An 18792-nucleotide genomic window follows, 5' to 3' on the forward strand; every position below is an offset into this window, starting at 1 on the left:
CATCTCTCTCTTTTCATACATAGTACATGAACTGAGAATATTTGTTTTTTATATAAATTACTTCATTTAAAAGAAGAGAATTCAAGCTTCATGCCTGTGTGTCTGTATGCCTGTTTGACTGAGTATTCGCTGAGTTACAGATCATTTTCGGACACGTTTCAGAATGGACTGCACTGACAGAGAGGAGGCAGGCAGAACTCGCATCATGTTTATTTTTCTTTATTTGGCAAAAAGCACAACACTTTGTTTTTATTATGAGTATACACAAAAAAATTACACACTTAACAGGATTGATTGATGTATAACACAAGCATATAAGATAAAAATTAATATTAATATTTTGATTCTTTTTTGCACTGCCGACCTCAGGGGTTAACATACTAAAAGTTTACCAAAGTTTGACCACTAGAAAGGTGTCATTTTCAAGATGTCGTCCAAGATGGGCAGGAAGCCCTTAAAATATCCTAACTCCTTCATTATTTGACCTAGCCAAGTAATCTTGGTGTCTAACCCCATGTTTTCTGGGTCTATGAATCCATTGGACTTGTCTAAATTGCACTGACATTATGGAATACATGATTTTGTGATATTACTGTAAGGTTTTTTCTTTGGGGTGAACCAGAGATGTAAACGATTTAGCCTATGTCATGTAACTCCTACTCAGTATGTGTTTTTGGACACATACCCTTTTTTTTGCTAAAACACAGACTTGACATTCAATGTAAAAGTTAAAAGTAACTTAAATTGGAGTCGTATAACTTTGATCATAAACAACTTTGAATTAGCCCGAACAGAGGCCTGTGTGTGAACCCTCTAAAATGGTCACTCATTTCAATTTGAATAAGGTAATACATATGTAATGCATCCTCTATAGATGTTTTTGAGTATAAAGATGGCATTATACTAAACCCAACAAAACTAAATTCACAATTTCCAGCAATTCAGAAGACGGTGGAAGATAATACTGACATTTGATATTGCTTGCCCCATTAAAATGTTGTTGGCAGCACAGTGTATACCATTTTGCTCAAACAAAATTCCTCCTTAAAACTACTTAAACCCCACCCCTCCTTCTGGCAGTTATTTTCTGGTAGTTATTTCCTGGCAGTTATTTTCCCTGTCTCCATGGTAACTCAACTGTCAACAGAACATTAGACAGATTTCTAACACGTGTGTTAGGAGAGGAGTAAGGAGAGAGGTACACTCTAAATGCAGTTTTGACCATGAGTCACGTCGTTGTAAACCAAGAAACTTGCCCCATTTGCTGTAAAAATTTAAGAGATGGCTCCAATGTGGTTGAGGTTCATCAGAAGGGAGCTGATGGAATCAACAATGCAAGTGTACAAAGAGGCGACGACGTACACATTTCCGCTGGTGAAATATTGCACTCAAAATGTCGACAGATGTACATAAATAAAAAAGACATTAAAATCCAACAAGAGAATAAAGCTGAGCCATCAAAAAGAAGTGCCAGAGTAGCAACTGGTCCTTTCAACAGCCAAACCGATTGTCTTTTCTGTGGGACTACGATAACACATGGAAGTAAAGACACAAGTAGTGTTTTAAGACTGATACGCTCGCAGAGTCCATTCTTGAGTGTTGTGACAATCGTGCAGATCAATGGGCTTTCACAGTGAAAGGCAGGTTTCAATATTATTGCCATGATCTACATGCTGCAGACAGTGTTTACCACCACTAATGCAGTAGTAGTTTTCGTAACGGATATAACATCCCGATACAGTTCCAGAAAGACCCAGGGGCAAAGCGCAGAAAGTCTGGCCGGCCAAAAAATGAAGATCAGGAGCAGGCATTCATGAAAGTTTGCTCTTACCTCGAGAGTAATGATGAGGAACAGTTGACAATTACACATCTTCAAGACAAAATGAAGGAATCTCTGACAAACCCAGATTCTGAACCATATGAAAATCAATACCTCAAGAGAAAATTGAGAGAACAGTACCAGGACAATGTACATTTCACTGAAGGGGAAGGCCTCCATGACATAGTGACAATGAGAGAGAAGACATCACAAATACTACGATCTTATTTCAGTGAACAAGAAAAGGATGAGGAATCCCAGAAACAAGCGATCATTCAAACAGCTGCGCAATTGATCAAAAGTGATATCAAGTCCAATGTCCTCTCCATTACGGATCAGTATCCGAGCACAAAGTCACTTGAGCTTGACTCTGCCCTTTCGTTTGTTCCTGAGACTCTCCGTACACTTTTGAATGGTCTTTTTGTGGGTAAGAAAGACAAGCTGAAAGGTTGCAGGAATTGGACAGGCAATTGTCCAGGCAGCAAGACCACGTGCTGTGGTAGCTCCATTACAACTTGGCCTTGCAGTGCAGGCACATCATATGTATCGGTCACAATTCCTGGTGGATACCCTTCATGGAATGGGATTTTCTTCATCATACAAGGAAGTTTTGCGTTTTGAAAAGAATGCAGCAGATTCAGTTGCCCCAGATATGTTAACGGACATGGCATTTCTTTTTGCTGGGAACAATGTTGACCACAACATCCTTACTATTGATGGTAAGGGGACCTTCCACGGAATGGGAATTATAGCAGCAATCACTCCAGGGGGAAAAAAAAGGACCGTATCATTCCAAGGAGACACATTACCAACCTAGATTTTGCAGTGCAAAGTAAAATCCCAGTCATCGAATATCGCTTTGCGAAACATGTGCGCCAAACCATTGTGTTCAACGACCTCCCAGCACTGATCAGCTGTGACAGAACAGTTGATGTCCTGTGGAAGCTCTCACTGAACTACAAACAAGAAACCCCATGGTGGCAGGGAATGATGCATATCATTCATCAAGGACTAGAACATCCAGGCCAATCATCAGTTGTGTTCCTGCCAATGATTGACCTGTACTCTGGAGACTATTGAGCAAAGACGATAAAATGGTCCATAATGACCAAGATATATTCATACCCGCCTTTGCATCTCTCCAGATGAAGAAAATCAACTGAAACCAGTGGTATGTTGTTTCAATATTGGTGAGTGGTCCTCGGTTTGGCTTGTTGGGGTGCTTTGTCTTGAGACAGCGACATACTCATAAGACATGATGTTCAATATCCCTCTGCATATGTGGCCAGTAAAATCTGTCTCTCATTAGTTGGAGCGTCTCTAATTATTGGACAAAAAACTTCCTCATGTAATAACCTAGAATACTGTCTAACACTTGATGGCTGCTCTGTCAAGTCTTCGTCGTCGGTTAGGAACCTGGGTGTGCTCTTTGATGCCAATCTTTCATTTGAAAGTCACTCATGTAGTATCTGTAAATATATTTCATCTTAAAAATATATCTAAATTACATCATTTGCTCTCAATGAAAAAAGCAGAACAATTAGTTCATGCGTTCATGACATCAAGGCTAAATTATTGTAATGCTATTATGGGTGGTTGCACTGCACGCTTAATAAACAAACTACAGCTGGTCCAAAATGTAGCAGCTCGAGTTCTTACCAGAACCAGAAAGTATGACCATATTAGCCCAGTTCTGTCAACACTGCATTGGCTCCCTATTAAACATTGTATAAATTTTTAAATATTGCCGATCACTTACAAAGCACTAAATGGTTTAGCTCCCCAGTACTTGAGCAAGCTCTTGATGCATTATAGTCCTTCACGTCTATTGCGATCTCAAAATTACGGCCAGTTGATAATACCTAGAATATCAAAATCAACTGCTGGCGGTAGATCCTTTTCCCATTTAGCACCAACACTTTGGAAAAATCTTCCTAACATTGTCCACACTCTGTCAGTTCAAATCTAGACTAAAAACACATCTCTTTGGCCTAGCATACATATAACACATTATAGACTTCTATAATTCAACGTTAGGCTGCATATATTAGGTCAGCCGGAACCAGGAACACTCCCCATAAATCCTAATGTACTTTTTACATCATAAGAAGGATGGCGTCTATGCTAATATTAGTTTCTCTGTTTACCGCAGTCCGCCGGATCCAGGCCGTATCCAGATCTGGTGAAGGACCTGCGCCTGGACACGGTGACAACACAGTCATGAAGTGTCAACCAGTCCATCCCCTGTGAAGGCCTCCTTCCCTTCACCTCAGTACAGATAAAATGTTGTCGGGATAATTCCGGTCAAAAAAATGTATTATACATTTTTAAGGCCTGACAAGTAGTTTATTGAGGGTTGATTTGTAAAGGAGGACTACATGCCTGCGTACATATATATATATATATATATATTCAAACGTGCTTACCTTTGGACTGAACACGTAATACGCATATGCCCGACGTCTGCGTTTTCGCGGGTTTGCGTTTTTGAGGTTTGCGCAGAGATAACTGATAATCATTTGCACCTTCGAACCTATTTCAGGGAGTGCATTCTCGAGACACCAGGCACTGTTTTGTGCGGATGGGCGGCCGGAGTGCGTTAAGAACGGTGTTAGAACGTTTCCTGTTAGAACAGTGTTGTGTTAGCGGCCCCTAAGTTTATAACTAATGATCTTCGCAACTGAAGTGAATCAATCAATCAATACTAACTTTAGCTGGACAATAACTTTATCCTAGAGCTGTTGTAAAGCCTAAACAATCTGTTACGGTAATTTCCTATTATCTCTGTAAAGCTGCTTTGAAACAATCTATATTGTTAAAAGCGCTTTATAAATTAAGGTGACTTGACTTGACTCCTGCTGTTGAGGCAACAAATGACTCACAGGAACAGGTGGATCCCATCGGTCTCCATCAGGCTGCACCATGTACTCTGAATCCACTTCTTTTGCCGTTTCAGCTTTCTCTACTCCTGGTGTTTCCCCACTGTAACTCATTGCATCTTCAAAATCCACTGGTTTTACAACAGCAGGGTAGGCAGCTTTTATACTCTGTTCATGGCCTAACACTGTGCGTGGTTGAACTGTAATATCATGACGTGTCATTACTTACTGGGATGAAGACTTTTGATCGGGTACCCTTTTAGAGCTTGACCACATTCTCAGTGACTGTCTGTCCCTCAGGCCAGTCAGGACTCTCAGCTGGAACAAACAGCATTTCCTGGTTACATGTCAGAGGAATGGTACACACTTAAGACTTAAATACTTTTGTCTCACCAGGTAGTATTGTTGCTCCTTTTTTCATGGTTTCCTCACTAGAGTTTGAATCTCCCTGTTGGACCAATCGGATGAGCCCCTCTGCTCTCTTGCAATCCTGCGAAGGCTGCAGTCAACGTTTTAACAATAGCTTAAGATGGTTGTTCTTTTTCCTGGTCTAGAAGATGTTCGATCACATTGTATCCAATGATTGGCTCTTCTGCCACACCAGATGTTTTTGCTACCAGCAATGGCACAAGAAGCTCTGTGCTGGATACGCCAGAGGGCTCAAGCTGGAACTTTACTTCAATCCATCCTCTGAAAGGGATGTCTGTCTGTCATATGGGTGTGAAGTACTGCTTACACTAACCATTGTGTGTGCCGCGTGGCCGCTGTCCATCGCTTTCTACAATAAGCACTGGCTGTGCTGCTGTGTATGTGAGGAAGTGGGCTACGTGCACTACTGCTACTTACGCTGGTACTGCGCTATTCTTTGCCTTTCGATGTTAAACACCGACTGGCCGTTGGTTTTCATGAAAGGAGGTAGTGTCACTTGTGATGAAACATTGGCTATACCGCTTTTTCAACGCTATGTCTCTCTGCACTCGCTCGATGTGACTGTTATCTAGCCCCGCCTCAGCCCCTTGCATAGGGCCTGAGCCAGCTATGCATCCAGAAAACGATAAACACCGCCTTTTGTATCAAAAATGTAGCTGAAAGACGGAACACAGGAAGTTCTTTGTATTGGAGCTCTTTCTCTATTAATATATAGTTCCAAATACAGGGTTCTTGCAGGTTTCAGTTAGTCAAATTTAAGACCTTTTTAAGACATTTTAAGACCATAAAGATTGAAATTTAAGACCTACACGACGCATTACCAAATAAATGTTCAAATCAAAGAATTAATTTTATTTCAATGAATTCAGTAATTGAAAAAGCATTAATTTAATTTACAGATAAATCACATTAGCAACCTTCCTCCACACCCAACAACGCGTGTCAGAACAGAATCAGATATACATTTTTTTTATAGAAAATTGTACTTTGCATATTACCGGTATACTGTAAAAAAACACATAATTAGTTGATTTTAGTTGATCATAGTTGATAATAACTAGAGATGAAATGGCATGAACATTTAATTTCATGATTATAGTGACAAAAATTATCATGGTTATCACAGAATCCTGTTCAAAAAGTATTAATACTACACAATGAAATCAATTCAAAGTTTTATGTCGAAAACCAGCAAATAACAAATAAATTTAGCATTAATATGCACTTTTTGTTTACATAAACATAATACCATTAAAAATTAACATTTTTAAAGTGTTGTGCATGTTATATACTAACATGTACAAGTTAAAATAAAGGTTTGACAAAAAAATGTTTTATAAAAAGATAAACCTCACATATTTCAGACTTTAAATAATTTTTCATAAAAAGAATGAGTCCAAAAAGATAAATTACTGACATTTACAATGCACTTTAGCTTATCATTTATTATTAATAGTAAAATTAGGTCCGATTTTCCCGTGGCGTCTGACGTTGCTATGCAACCATGCCCTGCGCTCTCCACAACGACAAAGAAGTTTTAGTAGCTAAAGGATTTCCACCACCGAAAAACGCTTGCTGTAGCTCTGCCACAAGATTTCTTTACGGAGAAGAGAAAAACACCCTTAGTGTTTGGGTGCACCCCCATCCTTCCTGTTGACTGAGCTTTCAGACAGCGCCTGGAAAAAACGAGCGCGTCGCTTCTATTATGAGCACGCTTACCGCGCGCCTACATTTGAACGAACTTGAGCGCGCAAAAGACGCGATATGTGAACGGCCTCTTGGCGAGCGACCTCCAATCAGGCCGCGAGTGACGTGTTGGAGACCCTGCTCTAGAGCTCCGCTTTGTAGGCTAAGACTCGATACTTTTTGCTACTTTGTAATAACTTTCTGCGGCCAGCGTTTCTGGAAATAAACGAGGGTAAACACTTTTTAAGACCTGACTAAATTAAATTTAAGACCGCGGATGAAAATATGGCCATTTTTAAGACTTTTTAAGGCCTTAAATTTAAAGTTCAGAATTTTAGACTTTTTAAGACTTTTTAAGACTTTTTAAGACCCCGCGGGAACCCTGCAAATAAAGGCATAAGTGCTTCTGTCCCTGTCGGATTGGACAGGGGCGTGACATGCCCTTCCAGGGACTCCAGTGAGTGCACTATTAACGCTCTTGTTGAGTGCCTCAAAATAAACGTATTAACACCGTAACTGGAACTTAACGTGTCTCTTTATTATTCCCCCACATGTCATGTTCTTCACTTCTCTTTTTATCCTTCCTGCCTTACACACAAGAGCTCCCTCTAGTGGCTTACTACAGAACACCACATATCCCTCTCTCTTAAGAACAAACATACCATAACAGTGACTCATTACTAGTAACAGTAAGGATACAAGATAACAAGTATGATTTTTTCCTTAACTTCCTTTTGATAATATTACTTCCAACAGAATTATTTGAAGTCAGAACAAGTAGTCACATATTAATGCAATCACAAAACACTCAATGTAACTCTCACAGACAGTACTCGTAGAATACTCACAGAACAGCTATTCATTATTTTCTTCTAATGCAGAGACACATATGATGTACTAGCAATGCGTTAGATCACACCTTACATCACATAATCCTGAGTCCATGCAGGCGCATGCCTACTCCGAACAGGCCGTGCAACTATAGGTTGTTCACCCCCTACCGATTCAGTGTTCCCAGAGTCAAACAATGACAGTTCACTTGACTCGTCTGACTCTGTTCTACTTGGACCAAGTGCAGGTGCCAGGTGGGATGCATTCCAGCATCGTCCATCAGACAGTCTATATGTGTATAGTCCTTTCTTACCCACAACCTTTAGGGGTTTACCAAATTTAGACTGGGTCTTTGGCACAATTCCTGGTCTCTTTACACGGACATAAGATCCACATTGAAATGAGACATGCTTTGCGCTGCGTTTTCGGTCACTGTACTGTTTACTTTTTGCCTGTTTCTCTCTCACATGCGAAGCAAGCTGTTGAGGTGAGAGCAGTTTACCAGCAGGTGGCAAGTGAAGACCCGAAACGTTAAGTTTGGTTAACATGGGTCTACCATGCAAGAGTTCAGTTGGGGTGCAATGTGTTGTGGCATGTGGCGTTGCACGGTATGCCTGCAGAAAGTCTTTGGTGAACTCCTTCCACCCTCTTCCTTCCAGTGATGCAGTCTGTAAGCTATCCTTCAAGCTGCGATTGAAACGTTCAACTTCCCCGTTTGCTCTAGGGTAATACACAGATGATGTCCTGTGTACGATTCCTCTGGCTTGCAGGAATAGCTTGAAATCATGTGAAGTGAACTGAACTCCATTGTCAGAAATCAGCTCTTTTGGGTTCCCCTCCCTACTAAACACAGTAGACAGGAACTGTATCACAGACTGGGTGGTAGGATGTGAGACAAACGCTATCTCAGGCCACTTACTGTAGTAGTCCACCAGAGTGACTACAAAGCGACAGTCCACGGGTGCTGCATCAAAAGGACCCATGATGTCTATGGCCACTTTTTCCCAAGCGTCAGAAGGGTAGGGTACAGGTTGGAGGGGTGTTATGTGTGTGACAGCAGATTTGTCATGTAACTGGCATGTAACACAAGATTTCACAGCCATTTCCACTTGTGCGTCCATGCCAGGCCACCAGTAGAGTTCTCTCAGCCTCCTTTTCGTCCTCACGATGCCCTGATGTGTGTCGTGTGCAAGCGCGATGAACTTGGGCTGGAGACATTCTGGAACTAGGAGGCGGCTGGTCCCCCGCACCACACATCCATCCTGGAGTGAAAGCTCATGCCGTATTTGAAAATATGGCCGTAAAACACAACCCAGTGCCTTTGCACACTTTGGCCATTTTGAAGTGAGTAGTCTGCGTAGCTCGGCTTGAATAGGACAAGAATCACATGCTGCTTTGAACTCAGAGCTGGTTATTGCAGTGATTGTAGAAGTTAGTGCTACAACTTCAACATCATGTTCCAAACTAGGCTCAGTACTAGGCAGCGGTAAGCGAGATAAACAGTCTGCAGTCACGTTCTCACGTCCTGGCTTATACTGAATGTCATAGGTAAATGCCATCAGCCTAGCTGACCATCTGGCTATGCGCATACCTGCTCTGCCTTGACCCTTAGATGTTAGAAGAGTGGTCAGTGGGCTGTGATCTGTCCGCAGTATGAAGTATCGTCCCCACAGGTAGGTCCTCCATCTCTCTGTGGCCCAAACACACGCTAGTGCTTCTTTTTCTACCGTGGAGTACTTCCTCTCGCTGCCGTAAGAGTGCGTGAGGCAAATGCCACTGTTCTCTCCGTGTTGTCTGCATGCAGCTGGGTAAGAACACCTCCTACTCCATAGTCTGAGGCGTCTGTGGTCACAATAGTGGTTAGTTCTGGATTGAAAAGTGTGAGGGCAGCACTATTCACGATCAGTCTTTTTACGGTCTCAAAGCTCTCCTGAGCCTCAGGTGACCACATGAACGGAACAGAGCCGCGTAAAAGCATGCGCAGTGGCTCCACCACGGTAGCAAAGTTTGGTATAAATTTAGAATACCAGGACGTAAGACCCAGAAATGAACGAAGACTAACCTCGTCAGCAGGAGGTGGAGCATCTGCCACTGCAGAGACATGTGAAGCATCAGGCCGCAATCCCTTCTCAGACAGCGTGTGACCCAGAAATGATAGTTCTGATTGTCTGAAGTGACACTTTGCTGTGTTCAGTTTGAGTCCTGCCTTGTTAATTCGCTGCAGAACGGATTGTAGGTTATCATCATGTTCCTCAAGTGTTGCTCCTGCGACCATGATGTCGTCTAAGTAGCAATGAGCTCCAGACTGACCTTTAAGGATTTCAGACATCATCCTCTGGAAGCAGCTTGGAGCTGAGGCCAGTCCATATGGAATCCTTTTGAACCGAAATAACCCATCATGCGTAATAAACGCAGTAAGGTTCCGACTGTCCTCGTGCAACTCAACTTGATGGTAAGCACTTTGGAGGTCTAGTGTGGAAAACACCGTAGCTCCACACAGATTTGCGAACATCTCCTCCATATGCGGAAGAGGAAAACTGTCCACAACAATGGCTTTATTAGGCTCACGTAAGTCGACACAAAGCCGAATACCCCCGTCTTTTTTTCTGGTGACCACTATCGGTGATACCCACTCAGATGCATCCACAGGCTCGATTACGTCCTGTTGTACAAGCTTCTGTAATTCCTTGGACACCTCGTCCCGGATTGAGAATGGCAACCGCCTCAGTTTCTGCTGAATGGACTGAACCTCAGGCCGAATCTTGACACGATGCACAAATCCTCTTGCACATCCCAGTCTGTTTTCGGAACTTGCAGCTACAGACGAGACAGATTGCGCACACTGAGCTGTACTGACCTGGCCATCACATAATTGTAAACACAGTCCAGTAAGAAGATCTCTGCCCAGCACAGCTGATCCCTTTTGTACTATGTATAGGTCTGCAGTAGTGCAATGGTCACCGTATGAGATGCTGGCCGGCAGACATCCTTTCACTTCAATTGCATCACCCCCAAAACTAACTAGACCGAGTTTCGGTGGTGACAGGGGTGCTTGACTGAACAATCCAGTGTAGATGGACATTGGTAATATAGACACAGCTGATCCAGTATCTACCATCAGCTGAATGTCCCGTTTTTGTCCTGTGCTTACAAGTATTTGTACTGTACACATTATTTTGCCACAGTCACGAGCAGGATGTTCAACATTTAACACAGTCACTTCAGGCACTGTAATTTCACTCACCCGTTTGCTTCCACGGCATGCCTTAGCATAATGTCCTTTTTTGTTACAGTTCCTGCACACTGCGTCCTTAGCAGGACATCCAGGAAAATTAGCTGCGTGCTGCTCGGAGCCACAGCGGTAGCAAGTAAGTGCACGGACGGATTTGGATGGTCCGCGCGTCGCGTCGACTTTATGTTTGCTCCATCGGGGCCTGATATGTTGTTGCACTGCTTGTACTGAGTTGTCTGATGATGCTATCATCGCTTTGGCCTCCGCTGTAGCAATTTCAATTTGCCGGGCAACAGTCACAGCTTTTTTAAGGTCGAGTGGTACTTCCAACAACAGCCGTTCTCTGATGCGAGTTGAATTAGTCTTTTCAACCAGCTGATCGCGGATCATCTCATCCTCCATAGCGCTGAATTCGCAGGTGGTAGCCAGTTCACGTAGAGCAGCGATATACTGGTCTGTGGTTTCGCCCGCGCGTTGACTGCGTTGCCGGAAGCGATAACGTTCAGCAACCACATTAACTTTAGGAACGAAAAAGTCCTGGATTGCACTCAAAGCAGAAGCGTACGTATCGTCTCCCTGTTGACTCACATTCAGAGTGTAGAACAGTCTTTGCCCTTCGGCTCCAAGGCAATGTATCAGCAGAGCACGCTTCCTAGCATTAGATAGCTCCTCTCCCAGGGCCAGCAAGAAATTGTCGAAAGTTTTAATCCATGCCTTGAACGGGATCGGCGGTTCTCCCGGTGTTTGCAGGAACGGGGTGGGTTGGCTCAAACTCAAAGCCATCCTCGTCGCCAATATGTTGAGTGCCTCAAAATAAACGTATTAACACCGTAACTGGAACTTAACGTGTCTCTTTATTATTCCCCCACATGTCATGTTCTTCACTTCTCTTTTTATCCTTCCTGCCTTACACACAAGAGCTCCCTCTAGTGGCTTACTACAGAACACCACAGCTCTCCTGGACTGCTTGCGCTGAAACAGATCCTCCCGCAGGCTGGCCGAAGGTGTTTCTCAAAAATGCTTGCCTCTATATTGTTTCACGGCAGGCTGGTCCTCGCAAAAAGCTTTTGCTAGGTTTTACAACCTGGAAATTTCCCTTTTTCGCACCACATTTTCTGTCTGTGCAAAGGAAGTCGGCTGAGCAGCCATTGGATATCTGAAAGGCTTCATGGCCAGACACCTCTCTGCATGCGTCTCAATTAGGTCGTATAGACTTATGTGCAGTGCCTCTGCTTGCTCTGATTGCTGCTCATATGCAAACTGATGTATTCACAACACAGACTTCTGTGTTCTATTATTTCTAAGGCGCTACAGTTGTAGCTATCTGCCCTGTTTGTGGGCTTATGAATTTGGTTCTTCCTGCAAATTTATGCTGGATTCATGCTGGATGCTGTGAATAGAGGGCTATTGTAAGAGCTGGTTTAAAGTGTATGCACCAATACGCTAGTTGCTTATTCCACGCTCTGCATTTCATTAGTCCAGCCTTGCTCAACTGTGTGTAGTAGGACGGTGTTCAAGATGCCGTTTTTGGCCTCTACCAGCTAGATGTCTGGTGTTTCAACTAGGTCCGGTACCCGGCCAAAGTGAGGCGAGCGCTACAGGCCTTCCATATGAACATTTGTAAACATTCATGGAATGTTGAACGCGGCTATCTCCCCTCTACATGTAAAAAGCACAGACAAGGAATCAGTCATCATTTGTAGTTACTCCCACACAGGTAGTAACCTTTGCGGAAAACCCTTGCCAGGTGGGCTATGAGGCACCTATGCTTGTTGCTATGGCCTATACGTGTTAATAACCTGGATGTTCCTTGCAACGCATGTATTCTCCGTGCAGGGATCAAGCAGTGCCATCTCCTATCCATGTGTCTGAGGTGCGGTATTGTAACGTTCAGCCAAATTGGTAGGGTTACAAATATGTTAAAATGGGGTCAGACTTTACTGTGTGAGGTTGTTTAGTGGTTAAAAAGATGAGACATAAACAGAGATAATATTAAATAAGAATGATGTGTTTACAATGTTCACCTGAGACTTTAAAACAACACAATTAAACCAGAAAAACTCAGTCTGTTAAAAGCATACAGTACAAATCACCATACCCTAAAACAGTCCAAGAATCCTAGTGTGTTGATAAGTCCCAATTTGAGTGTCCACCAGTGTATATACAATCCAAGAATAGTGTAATCCAAAAGTTTGAAGTGGTTTCCGGAAAGGTAAGTCCACAGGTTGTAAACTCCACAACCCAGGTAAGTTGTGACTGTTTGTGAATTCCTCTCTTTTGGTTGCCATGCTGCTCTCTTATAAAGATGTATTTCCTGCTTCCTGTCATGTGACATAAAAGACCAACCATGCATTGCTTAAAGACATACACACACTTATAATGGTAAGAGAAATAAAATGCACTAAAAACATGTAAACCCATTAACACTATTATACATAAAATTATAGTATTAAATAGCGTGGTAAAACATGTTTCTTATGTGACAGTGTCACAGTATGGCCATTAATGTTCCATAATGAAGTCCGGAGACGAGTGCTGGCAGTGAGTGTATGGTTTATCCTGGATAAAGGTGCGACTGCTGTCCTTTACTCTGCGCTATGCTTGTGCAACTTGCACATAGTCTGTGCTTGTGCAACTTGTACATAGTCTATGCTTGTGCAACTTGCTCTTATAGCTGCTATGCCGCTGAGCTTATGAGGTCTCTGTTGCATGAAGTTCTTTAGCCAGGTCTACGGCTTGGCTTGCAACCGATCTGGACCTTCGCTATGAACACAGCGGGATTTTATAGATCCCCATAGTGACGCCTTTTGGTGATGCAGTGTCGAGAGACTGACTCGAAAGGGATCGTTTCCGGTTACCTAACGTAACCTCGGTTCCCTGAAAGGAGGGAGCAAGACACTGCTGCCGTGTTACATAGTATTTGTTCTTTGTTCATTTCGCGTGCTTGAACACCATTGGCGGGCGGATTCTTGCCCACGAGATTTCATAAGGCTTCAGTAGATTCAAGAAAGGAGGGGATAACCCCATAGCGACACCTGTCAGTGATGTTCAGTGTCTCGTTCCCTCCTCTCAGGGAACCGAGGTTACGTTAAGGTAACCGTAGGCAATTTACCTGTCGTTTGATACAATTGGCCATGCTTTAATACTTTTGTCATAAAAGATGAACTGCTATGCACAGGCTGTGTTGGCTATGACTAGACAGACTTGGGCGTTTTCAGACTTGTTGAATAGATTGTTTGCTTTGTTCTGAAACAGGGACTTTCTTACAATCTTGCCTTTTCTTCTTGACTCGGTTTGCTTTCACAAGACAACATTTCAAAGCGTACCAAAATGTGTTTATGCAAGTCACATTGTCCTCTTAATGGTCATAGTTTCCTCTGCGTCATCCATCAAGATGGATTGACAAGTTTGCTTCACAAGCTTATTGTGGCTTTATAGCCGTCATCCCTGCTCTAACTGATAAATTATATTTAAAATTATATATATATATAGATATATATATATATATATATATATATATATATATATATATATATATATATATATATATATATATATATATATCTGACTACTTTTTTATTACTTTTAGATTACTTTTGACAAACTCGTTAAATCACATTGATTTAAATTGGATAATCTTGTACCATACTGATATTTATAATAAAAGAGAAAGAAAATATATGGTAACACTTTATTTCGACAGTCCACTTTAGACATTCTACTGACTATAAGTAACTTGGCAAATGCAAGTCAACTTATTCTACTAACCCGAACCCTAACACCTTACCATAAACTAACAGTCTACTGACAGTCTACTACAAGTCTACTAATACTCTAATGAGAGTTAGTTCACATGTAGTTGCAAAATTACTTACAGTTAGTAGAATGTCTAAAGTGGATTATCATAATAAAGTGGAACCAAATATATTTCATTCTTTGTTATCAACAACATGAAGTGCATTAAATATTATATTACGTCAGGGTTTCCCAGACTGGGGTTCGTGATGGAACTGCAAGGGGTTCATGAGTTTAATGAAAAGCTAAAATTAAAATAAATAACTTTAAAATAAAACAATCAAAATAAAACACCTACTAAAAAGATGAAATATTTTATTTGTTTACCTGCATTTCATGTGACCATTAACCGACATCAGAGAACCGTGAACTTTATTATTTATTAATATTATTAATTGCTTAATTTTATTATTGACCTATAGTTTAACTTAAAATCTCAGGGGGTCCTTCAAGTAAATATATTAGGTCAAAAAGGTTCAGCTGACAAAAAAATGGGGAATTCTGCATTACATGTAAATATGAAATTATGTGAATTTGTACTTTGTAATGTGTTTTAAAAAACACATAAGCCTTCCAATGTGATAATTCAAATAATAATGTGTTCGTCAGAAGTTGATTAGATATGCAATGTTGCTATGCTGAGAAAACACTTAAAAGTGAAATGATTTCTGTAAATCCAGTGATCAAATGCTGCACTCAAAAAAATCTTTAAGCCTTTTTTTTAAGATTTACAAATTTTAATTTTAATGGAACAAGGGAATGGACCATTTCTGTTTATGTGATTCATATTCATAAAAATAATGAAAATATGTTTACATTTATGAATACGAATCACATAAACTAAATGGTCCATTCCCTTGTTCCATTAAGATTTATACAAAATTCTTATTAATTCTTATTCTATTTTTTATTTTTACTCATTTAAAATTCTTTATTCATAATAATCTAATTTAAGAACTGGGTTTAAACTGGTTTTGCTTCACAACCCAGACTTTATATTGGCTGGACAACATTGTACAAAATTAAGCAAAACTGTCTGATAAAATCCAAAATCAATACATTTTTAGGCTATTAATATTATCTTGCACGTCAGCCATACCCTCAGCACCAGATTCCTACACACACTCCCAATCTTCTGATTACTGATCAGCATCACCTGCATCCCATCATCATTAGCACACTATATTAGCACACTCACTTCTGTTCACCCTTGTCTGGTCTTGTCGTTCTAACTTGAACACTTACCTGTGGATACTTTCCTGAATGTTCCTGTCTCGAACTCATCTCCAGTCTCCCGGTTCACCTGCAGCCATCCTCTGCAACTACATCCAGATATGAACTGTTAGTATTCTGCCAATAACACCGTATATATCTTCCAACCAGTTACTCACCTATCTTGCAACTTGTTTCTGAATAAACTGAGTTTGGGTAATACCTGTGTTGTTCTCCTTCTTTATCATGACACTCATAGTCAACAATATGCAAAATTTGTAACACTGACATGACAAAAGTCATGCATAAACAGCAGCAGAAATGTGAGTTAATTTTTAAACTTTGTATTTTATTTCCCCCTATGAAGTTTTGCTTGTTTTTCAAGTATAAGGGCATGTCACATAACCTGTCTATAACAATTGTCCACCGAGGGCAAGTTAAATAAACCGAAGTGCAGTTTATTAAACTTAAACATACAAAGTAAACAGAAACAAAACATGTTTTGAACAATCTCACCAAACAGTGGGTTATATACAACAATGCTGGACAAGAGACAATGGGAACATGAGGGGTATAAATATATACACAAAGACAGAACTGAGAAAAACTTGACAAGAACAAACAAATGGAAGCATAACACATGAGCCATAGTTTTATTTAATTTATTTAAAAAATGTTTATATATATATATATATATATATATATATATATATATATATATATATACCTGTTGTCCACAATACATGACGCACCAATTAATAGTTACTGTACATGACATGACTCTATTCTAAAAACACTTAACATGAAAACCCTTTTAAGTGCCTAAATGTACTAAAACAGAGTTATTAAAAGATAAAATTCAGTATACAATTTATTGATGCATACTATGTAGCTACAGGTGATCAGATAGGCCCAGAATACAAATGCAACATGCTAAATGGTTAAGCGTTTTCTTTATAATGGTTTACTATGGGGGAAAAAAAAAATCTTAAAGAGACACTGTGCATTGCGTTTATATTCTGATTTCATCTGTGTGGCGAGCAGGATGAGGTCGAGGGCCGTGGGAGGACGGCGTGAGTCCGGTGGCATGATTACTAATGAGCGACACCTGCGCGACGCACCGGTCTCGTATCTCACACGGAGGAGTGGATAAACGGAGGAGTGACGACAATGAAGAACGAGAGAGGCCAGGCCTGGATTTATGTTGTGTTTTATTTTGTTGTATGTGACAGCAGTCGTCTGTGAGGGGCTGCTGTCTTTACTTTCATTTTGTATTTGTTTATTTATTTTATTAAAGTCTTTAAATGTTCGCTGGTTCCCGCCTCTTTCTTCCCGCAACAACGAATTGTATTACAATCTGCTTGCCTGTACATAATATGTATCATCAATAAGGTGAATTTGGTCTTTTAATATCATTGACTTACTACATTAGTACATAAAAATTACTGGTGGGCAATGTAGGAAAGCTGGATTGAACTCATTCCATAATTGATGGACTTACTGAACAGAACTGAATCAACTGACTTTAGCTGAACAATAACACTATTTTATTTATAGAGCTGCTTTACAGCAGAATTGAATTATGTTTGCATCATTGAATCACTATTTATTTCCTGTTTATCATTGTAAATTTACTTTGAAAAAAAAATCTGTATTGTATAAAGCACTATATAAATAAAGGTGACTTGACTTGAAAGCCTTGTTTTGCTCTCTATATGGGCGTTCCTATAAGGGTGTGACGACACATGAAAAAAAATATGAATTTAGAACAAAAATATTTTATACATGGCAGGGTTCAACTTTCAGCTTTTAGATTATTCTGGTCTCCTCTACATTCATATACCATCAAATGGTAAACCTGCAAATGTGATATTCAACTAAAAATTAAAGTATGTTTCAAACTATGCTGCTGCCTTTTGAGCAGTCAGCTTGTGGTTGATCTCATAAAGCACTTCCCCATCAAATTGAGAGTAATGGAGCCACGCTCAAATTTTTTTCAGCCCTTCAAGCGCAAAATACGAAAGGCCTAGCTGGCTGCTACTACCTGATTCAATCAAGTGTACAACATTGTATACCCACAGGCTATACGCAGAGAGGGGGAAGGCCGATTTGTGTTTTAATTAATATCATAATACTCCATTCTCAACAGTCAGGCCTGTAGCGTTTGAAGCTGTGTCTTTATTTTTCTATGTCTTGTAAACACTTTAAAGACATACGAAAAATGCTTGAAGCCTTTTTCTCCCTTTACACACTCTGAAATTATACTGTTTGGTTTGCCATAGGAGAGGCTTTAGTTCACTGCATGCAAATATGCTTCAGTCAAAATTTTAACCACAGCTTTATATGGTTGAAATATGATGTGTTAAAAAAGGCCTATGTATAAATGATAGCGGTAAATTATTTTGCATGCTGTTGGTATCTGGTATGATATGATGGAGTATTTTGTTTTCAGTTACAATGAATTCCAGCATGTTTCAGTGGTCCTGTGTTGTTTTATGCATAATTTTGTACTCTTTAAAATCCATAATTCTAATCCTACCCTTAAATAGTGAATTCCACATCCTCTCTGCAAGCTTTGTAATAAAAGAATGAATGTAGAGGAGGCCGGGGGTGGGGGATTTGGGGGACAACAAAAGGTCTAACAGGGGTGAGGGGAGAGACATTGCTATGGGTCACATGGTTAAATCAGACGTCAGAGATCCGGGTGAAGCTCTGCACCCTTAGGGTGGACCTGGGGATGTATGTGTTTCATGGAGGCTTTATCACACATGGAACAAACACACACACACTCACACAAACACACACACTTAAGGCCTAATTCAAACTACTTGCCTTGCGCTAGGTTAGGGATATCACAAAGCAGCAATAATAGAACAATGAAAGATTATTTAATATTGAATTATGTGTAA

Source organism: Abramis brama (assembly GCF_963993115.1).
Source record: "Abramis brama genome assembly, chromosome: 8".
NCBI classification, from domain to species: Eukaryota; Metazoa; Chordata; class Actinopteri; order Cypriniformes; family Leuciscidae; genus Abramis; species Abramis brama.